The 7,764-nt window shown below is 44.5% G+C and overlaps 1 long non-coding RNA gene across 1 annotated transcript in view; it reads right to left on the bottom strand.

The window, feature by feature from the left end:
- Nucleotides 1-1,116: 1,116 nt before the first annotated feature.
- LOC128626622 (uncharacterized) overlaps nucleotides 1,117-7,764 on the bottom strand; it is a 117,350-nt gene continuing 110,702 nt past the window's right edge. Inside the window, exons 2-3 of the long non-coding RNA XR_008390607.1 lie at nucleotides 7,513-7,669; nucleotides 1,117-1,949 (exon numbers count right to left, since the gene is read on the bottom strand). This is a non-coding gene — a long non-coding RNA (uncharacterized LOC128626622). The remainder of the gene's footprint in view (nucleotides 1,950-7,512; nucleotides 7,670-7,764) is intronic.

The raw sequence follows: 7,764 nt of genomic DNA, 5'->3' as shown, positions 1-7,764 counted from the left end.
GGCGGGGACAGGTGGGTGGGGCAGTTTGAAGGTAGAGGAACCCAGACGAGGGGAGGGAGCACCTTTACTGCAGAAAAAGGAGGGCGGGGGGACATTCCCTCCCCCAGGTCAAAAAATCTTAATTCTGACACAAGACACGTCTTCGCCGGGTGGACAGCAGACCGCATCCCCGCGAGCTGAGAACCTGCTCAGGCCCAGCTAGCTGCGCTCCGCCCTCCTCTTCATCCTTGGCTCCCTCTTCGTCTTCCTCCGCTCTCTTCCTCCCCCTCCTCTTCTTCCTCCTTCAGCCTCCTGAACCCCCGCACCACCCACCCACATGCAAAAGTCAGCTCTGGAAAAGGCGACCTGCAGCCCCGCCCGCGGGCACCAAACCCCGGGCAGGTCGAGTCCCGCGCAGTAACCTAGCTGACCCGAAAACCCGCCCTGCTGGCGCGGGGCAGGCGTTTCCATGCCTCCACCCGCGTTCTCTGTGAATTGCAACGACGCTCATCTCGGGAATATAACGATTAATCCAGCCGCAGGTTTCCAGATAAGTGATTGTGATGGAGATTGTTGGCGAGAAAATAGACAATTATCCGCTGTTAGCTTTACATAAAGATCGCATTAACTCAAATTAGTTATCAGACAAAAGAGCGTCGGCGTGCGCGCCCGGCCAGCCCGCGCCCTGCCCGCGCCCTGCCCGCGGGGACCCTGGGACCAGCCGGGCCCAGCACGCTGCTGGCAGGGTAAGAGGCGAGGGGTCGCGCACGAGTGAGGCCCGAGGCCAGCCCCACGCAAGCCCTCGAGTGCTGCGCTTGCTTGGAGGCGGCGCGGGGCTCCCTCTGAGTCTCCAGGAGCCCCAGGGGCGCCTGCGCACCAGCTCCGCCCCCCACCTCGCCTCCAGTCCCTTCTACACCCGCGTCCCTTCCAGGGCCCCACGTCCACGGTTTCCCGCGCGCTATCCGCTGCGTCGCCCTTCCGTTTCCGCATCTCGCAGGCCCTGGTTTTCTGTCTTAGAGCCGGAGCAGGAAACATCAGTCATTTTCTCGAAGAGGACTGGCCCTCGTGCCCCCGTCGGAATTACACAGGCAGCGATGGAGAGGGTCCTCGGCCACGCTGAGCGAGCGTCGACAGGGAGGCCCTGTGGCTGAGTGCCCCCAGATTCTACTGCCTAATCACTGTAGCTCCCAGCGCACCTCGTGTAGCCGCCCCCCCGCGGCCCCGGTAGCCGCGAGGATGAATGGGAAAAGCGCACTGGGGGAGAAAAGGCACAGTGTGACTCTCTGAGCTAAGTCGGTGGCCTGGGGAACCGACAGGGACCTGCCGCTCCAGGCTGGAAAGGGGGTAGGGCAGTGCCATCTGACTCGGGGTGAACCACGTTGCGCACTGTCCACGCCCGTGTTGCCTCTTGCACGCCCTTTCCTCCTTTGTCCCTAGTGGTGTTGACATGGCCCGTCGGATCACGGATATCGAGGATGCTGTAGGTCGAAACGCACACACCGCTGTTCAGCGCCCCAGCCCCGCCGCAGGGCTAGGCAAGGTCTCCACTCCCACAGACGCGCACTGGCGCTCCGGCGCAGGCCGGCCTTTCGGACCCCTAGGGTCCCCGGGCCCCGCTGAATAGGGCGGATAATGACCCCCGGTTCCCAAGGCAGGCTTTCTGCTGCCTGGTGAGCTTGGATTTGTGTGGTCCAAGCCTTTCCCAGCTTGTCCCATTCTGTCACCGGGATAAGGGGCTCCCTCGGCTCGTTTGCACCTGCGTCGCTTTTGGCTCCTTCAGGAATGCGCTGAAGCTTGTAATCAGCTTTGTGAAGCCATTGAGTGCACGGCTGAGTGAAACTTCCAAAGCTCGAGGAAAACTGGCCTGCTGAATAGGAGCCAGCATGGGGCTGCTCTCCAAGCCTCCACGTTGCCAAATTCCAGCAGAGCCCCTCACAATCGCTTCGCGCGGGCTCCACCGCTTCCCCACACTGAGAAAAGTGAGAAAAGAAAAGCGAAAATACCAGTCACCGAGGTTAGCCGTTTGTTCCCAGATTAATGGCAAACGGTTCTCTCTCACCGTGGTCCTCCCCCCCAAACTTAGCTCACTAATTTAGGAAATATGACATAGGAGAGGGGACCACGGTTATTAATAACTCCTCATCTGATTTTACATTTTCAGCATGGAGGTCTTCTCTCTGCAGTAGCTGATTTCCAAGTCCAAGTTTTCCAGTGAGATTCCTGCCAGGAGATTTCTTGTCTATCTCACCTTACTTGTGTGGAATCAGATGAAGGCAGATGTAAAAATCCTCCAAATTAGCACTAGGAAGCCCCCCAAAACATTTCCTCTAGGCAACAAAACAATAAACCAGTCCTGTCCCTTTGCTAGGTCACCCTCACCCCACTCGGCAGAACCTATGTCCCCAGTAACATGTGCCTTGGATCGCAGTGGCTTTGGAAGAGAATAGGATGCATGGAAAGTAGAACTTCTAGGACATATAAGATTATTGTGTTTTTTCTAGATAGATGACTTCAGAATTTGAGGTGCAAGAAGTGTTAGAGCCGTGGTTGTCCCCCATCTCCATCCCATTGCTTGTGCTCCTGGCTACAGTTCTAGAAAGACTGGTGTCCCTTGGGCCTTGGGCCCTCTCATTCTATCAAAGTAAATGGAAGGAAGGAAGTTCCAGGCTGGCTTTCTCTCCAGACAAGGAAATCTCTGGCAGCCAATAGATCAGCCAGCTTGCGAAAGGCAAACTCATCATACTAATCAACATTAGTCAAGACATATCAGCATCCTGTAACTATCAGATTCTCTGGGTCAGGGCCATTTCTTTATGTTAATACACCCCAACATCTCAGAACAGTGCCTGGCACACAGCAGACACTTAATACAGATTTGTTGAATGAATGTGGTCTACTGTTTTTCCTCTGAACTCAGAGCGTGGAAGCAGGTCTGCAATTTGGAGTCCTTTCTTCAAATTGTGCACAAGGCTCACTGTCCCCTGAATCCTAATAAACATAACTTGTAAGGAAAAAAGTAAAGGCAACATCATGGTCCATGCATAAAAACTCTCTATGATTGCTGTGAACTCTTTAGCTAATTAATTCTTCCCACCATAAATTGGAAGCCTTTTCTCTTCTGAGAGCACAAATCTATTATTTTTAATATTTGAGCTGGATTTCCATTCCTTGAGATGTTTAGATGACTAAACATCATCTAATTTCTGCAGGGTTTTCTCCTGCCCCAGCACCTTGCTTTTGTGGGTGCAACATAATGCCCAGCTGCTGCTCTGTGCCCTGGTTGGATGGAAAGGCTTAATAGGTCTCTTTAAATACCTGACTTACTATAAAGCCCTGGGAAGAATCAGGCAGAGGAAGGAGAGGAGAGCTCCCCTTGTGGATGTCCTGTTACATACAGTGTTTATGAGACCAGGAGTGGGCAAGAATTCTGTTCATACAAGGGGCTATAATATCTGAAACAGCCTATTTGGTTGAGGGAAAGACTGTATTCAAAAAGGTCAAGTGATATGCTCAGAAGTCATCATGACTGTTGTAAATAACAACAATAAAAAATAAGTAAATGGTTGTCCTGTTTTGAAGCACATCATACAGTTCTGTTTAAGAGCAAGGTAATTCTCCCATTCATACACTTCTGAACCCCCCAAAATGGCACAATAAGGAAATTTGGGTCTCAAAGAGAAGTTAAATATCGCCCTATGCCAGGACCGTGTGCATTCATTCACAGATGCTAAAGTACTTTCAAAATCCCAAATTCATACCACCCACTTTGACATCCGAAGTTTAATTTTTTATTATAAAGTTCAATGTGTTGGTTCTGGCAGTGTTTCTCCTTCCAACTACTCTCACTAACAAGTCAGGAGGATATGCAGTAATTCAGAAATTAGTGAAATTTTCTTCTTGGTGGGGGCATTGGATTAAGAGGCTGGGAGAGTGTGAAACAAATCAACGTGTAATTGTATGATAAGGCTCTCACGAGGAATTTATTGGCCAAGTTGCTATTTCTATTCCTTCCTAATCTCGTTTAGCACATTCATTCTCTGCAATCTGTCTCCATAATCTTCTGTGGCAGAATGGCAGCCAATAGAAGCATGCATGTTTGGAGAGAAGAGAAAATATGCAGAAGCGTGATAAACTGATGCTAATTATCCATATTTAGGACACCGAGTGCAGAAGATCAAGGTTTACAAATAACAAACCAGAGCCAATGATGATGGCTTCCTCGTGTGGAATATGTTGGAGGGGACCAGATAAGGGTTTCACGGGCAAAAGAGATTTACTGGTCAAAGGGTTCACCTTCCACTTTTCCACTTTTATATAGCAGTAAATTATTTAGGCTAAATTCACCAGAACATTACTCTTTTATTTGGCTATGTGCCATGACTTGCTCTTTCTTTGTGTCCTTTCAATGCAAATCCTTGTAGTGTAACATCAGTTGATAAGGGACAAATAATTGAAGTAATAGGTAATTCCCGCTAAATCGTACATATAGACCAGTGAGGTAATGCTACCAGGAAGAATGAGATGAGGTAAAGAGCAGAGGGCTGAAAGTGAAGCAATACCAACCTCAGCTGTTAAATGACTTCTTTGCCAGAAAATAAATGAATGTGGATATCTGCTACGTGGGTGTATGCATATGTCTCTGTGTATTCCACAAGCCAGCAAGCTTGCGGTAAAAGGCAGGTTTTCGTTTGAGAATTGAGCCAGTATGTCTGTCTATTTCTCCTTTCTGGAATCCTTATCATTAAAAAATGTAAGTCTGAACATATTGTTTCTCTTCTGTGTATGTCCCCACATCACCTCAAATCAACCTAATTTTTAAAACTGGCTCCCAATCCTCTCCCAGACTTCTAGCAGTGGGAATAGACACAAAAAGAATTCAGGCTGAAATACCATGTGACATGGTTGAAGGGTCTGTGGTGGAGATTTTTCTGCATTACAATAATTGCCTTGAAGAGTTTCCAGAAAACAGGCACAAATGTAGCTCAGTGTTTTGTTGCACATTTGCATGCACATCTGGAAATTTAAAATATTGACTAAATCCCATTTAGTGGTACTAACTTTGATTTTGGGGAGGGGAGTGGAGCTAATCATCAGCTTTGGTACCAATTGGAAAACTAGTCTCATTGCTTCATCCTTTGAGAGTCTTCCAGAGTTTTTATTTGTAACTTTTTCAATTGGATGGATAAGACAAGAGGAGCCCTTTGGAAAATACACATTGCAATCAACTGTGAACCACTTATTATAAATACTAGACTTTAGAATAAAAAAAGAGCCATGCTGAAGTTTGGGGATATAATTTATAATTCTTACACAGAGAAGTATTAGGGAAGAATAGGTGATCCTTGGCACAATTTTTATTCACACCAGACTATATGAACAAGAAATTATCCTTAGGTTACCACCACATATATTCACTTTTTCTTTTTAACAAGTCTAAGATGCATTATTGTAGGATATATCTTTATTATACATGGCACTATAAAAAGAAAAAACTCCTCTAATTATAATTGTAAGTTGTCACTAATGATAATAGTGTATTTAGATTCCAGAAATGATAAAATTTAAAATGTGTATCTTAAAACCAAGGTAATGCAATATGCAGTTATGTCATTGAACAATGAATTTGTAACATTTTTGCCAAAAATATTTTCAAAATTACCCATTACTCTATAGAAATCAACTTTGCTGAAAATTAATAGATGTAAAATATAGTCATGCACAGCAAGGTGATGTTTCTGTTGACAACAGACAGCATTTATGACTGTGGTTCCATAAAATTATAATGCAGTTGAAAAATTCCTATTGCCTAGTGGCTTTGTAGCTGTGTTAACCAATGCACACGTGCATGTTTGTGGTCATGCTGAGGTAAACAAACCTACTGCCAGTGGTACAAAAGTACAGCACATACAGTTACAATTATACTAGACCATCTAGGTTTGCATATGATGTTTGCACAATGACAAAATTACCTAACAACTCTCAGAATGTATCCTCATCCTTAGGAACCACATGACTATAATATATCGTCAACACATAGAGCACACATTTATACATAGCTTAAAAGCATAGAATTGAAACAACTATCCATTCAATTTATTAAAAAAAGAAAAAAGGCAAATATTTTCATCAATAATCTAGCAATTGTGGCTAAAGTTATAGGTTGCTGACATTTCTAGAAATTACCTAGGCTAGAGAAAAAAACCCCAATTCTTCATGCATTTATTCAATGCATGAAGATTCCAAAAAACAATATGTAACATATGTATGTGTGTGTATATATATTTGATGTCTGTCAAAGTAAAATGAGTAACATAGGCTTGTTTTGGCAGTATGGCCTGGTTTTCATACTCCAGACTGCAGGTTGCTGATTTGAATAATTTGGTTCCCGGATTCAGTTTTTCTTTCTGAATTAGAGGATTTTTACCTATGTGAATAGTGACTAAGCTCTTTACCTATATACGCTCTCTTTTCAATTAATCCCTCTTCCCTCACTGACAACCACTGGCCAATCTATGGAAACTAGTCATCATTATGAAAATATGATTAAGTTCAGAGAAAGATCAACAATTTCTTTTAAAGTAACCAGTTAAATGCAAGGAACCAGTTATTGCTTTCCAATTGAAGCTAATTTTTAAATTTGAACTTTTTTAGAGATTAAAATCAAAGATTTCTGCTCTGGTTGGTGTAGCTCAGTGGATTGATCACAGGCTGCAAATCAAAGGGTTGCTGGTTCAATTCCCAGTCAGAGAAAATGTCTGGGGTGCAGGCCACCCAGTGGAAGCCATGTAACAGGCTATCATACACTGATGTTTCTCTCCCTCTCTTTCTCCCTCCCTTCCCCTCTCTCTAAAAATAAATTAAAATCTTTAAAAAAAATAAATTCAGTGCTTTCTTTGAAAATCAGTTTGAGTTCATGTATTTGGACAGAGGCAGATTTTCATCCCATTCGAATTGTGCCTTCACAGAATGTGGAAAAGCAAACAGGCAGGAAAAGTTACCTGACCAACAGATGTAGGGATTCTAAATGTGACTGCTGTCATAGCCATGCCCTTCAGGCTGTGCTGTGCTATGTGTATGTGCTTATATTCATGTGTGAATGTACATGTGTCTCCAAACATATGCCCACACTCAGGGGTGGTGTCTATGTTGTAGCAAGTCAAAGCAGTATGGCACTTCTTTTTTCTGCAGAGCTCAGCACTGACTGAGTTTCATTGAGGAGAAAACATGGATGTGTATAGATATGAGGGAGAAGATTAAAGGAAACTGGATATAGGGCAACTCTGAGTTAAGGTCTTTCTAGAGACCAACTTTGTTCTCCCTTTGTTCGTAGTTCATGATGCCAACATTAGGTAAGTGTGAGTTCTGTACTCAATTTCCACTCTTGGGGCTTTCTCTCTCTATGAAGTGAGTGGTTAGTTTGGTGTGTGGCTATGTTCTTTGCTCTCATTCCTCTTTAGAACCCACCCTGCCACTCCATACAAATTAACATCAAATATTATTCAGTACATGCAAATTGAGATACCTAGTAAATACCTGGTTGCCACTGAATCTTCAAATAATGCATAAAATGGCTTTGTGTGTTCATTTTCCTGAGTTTACACTTCTGGAACACTTTCATGGAGAGTTTCAGCCTCTTTAAAAATGTCTCCGAGCTGCAGTTCTTATGAGTGGGCAGTATATATTAAGGTATCTGAAATAAACATAGAACTCCAATTATTGTTTGCCTGTGAACTGGTTAGCAAGATGATTACAAGATACAGTAAATACACTTGGCATGTTGAAATG

Source organism: Artibeus jamaicensis, unplaced genomic scaffold (genome assembly GCF_021234435.1).
Source record: "Artibeus jamaicensis isolate MK-2021 breed Jamaican fruit bat unplaced genomic scaffold, CSHL_Jam_final scaffold_833, whole genome shotgun sequence".
NCBI lineage: Eukaryota > Metazoa > Chordata > Mammalia > Chiroptera > Phyllostomidae > Artibeus > Artibeus jamaicensis.
Note: the sequence above shows the minus strand (reverse complement) of the source record. Positions and strands in the feature narration are given on the sequence as shown.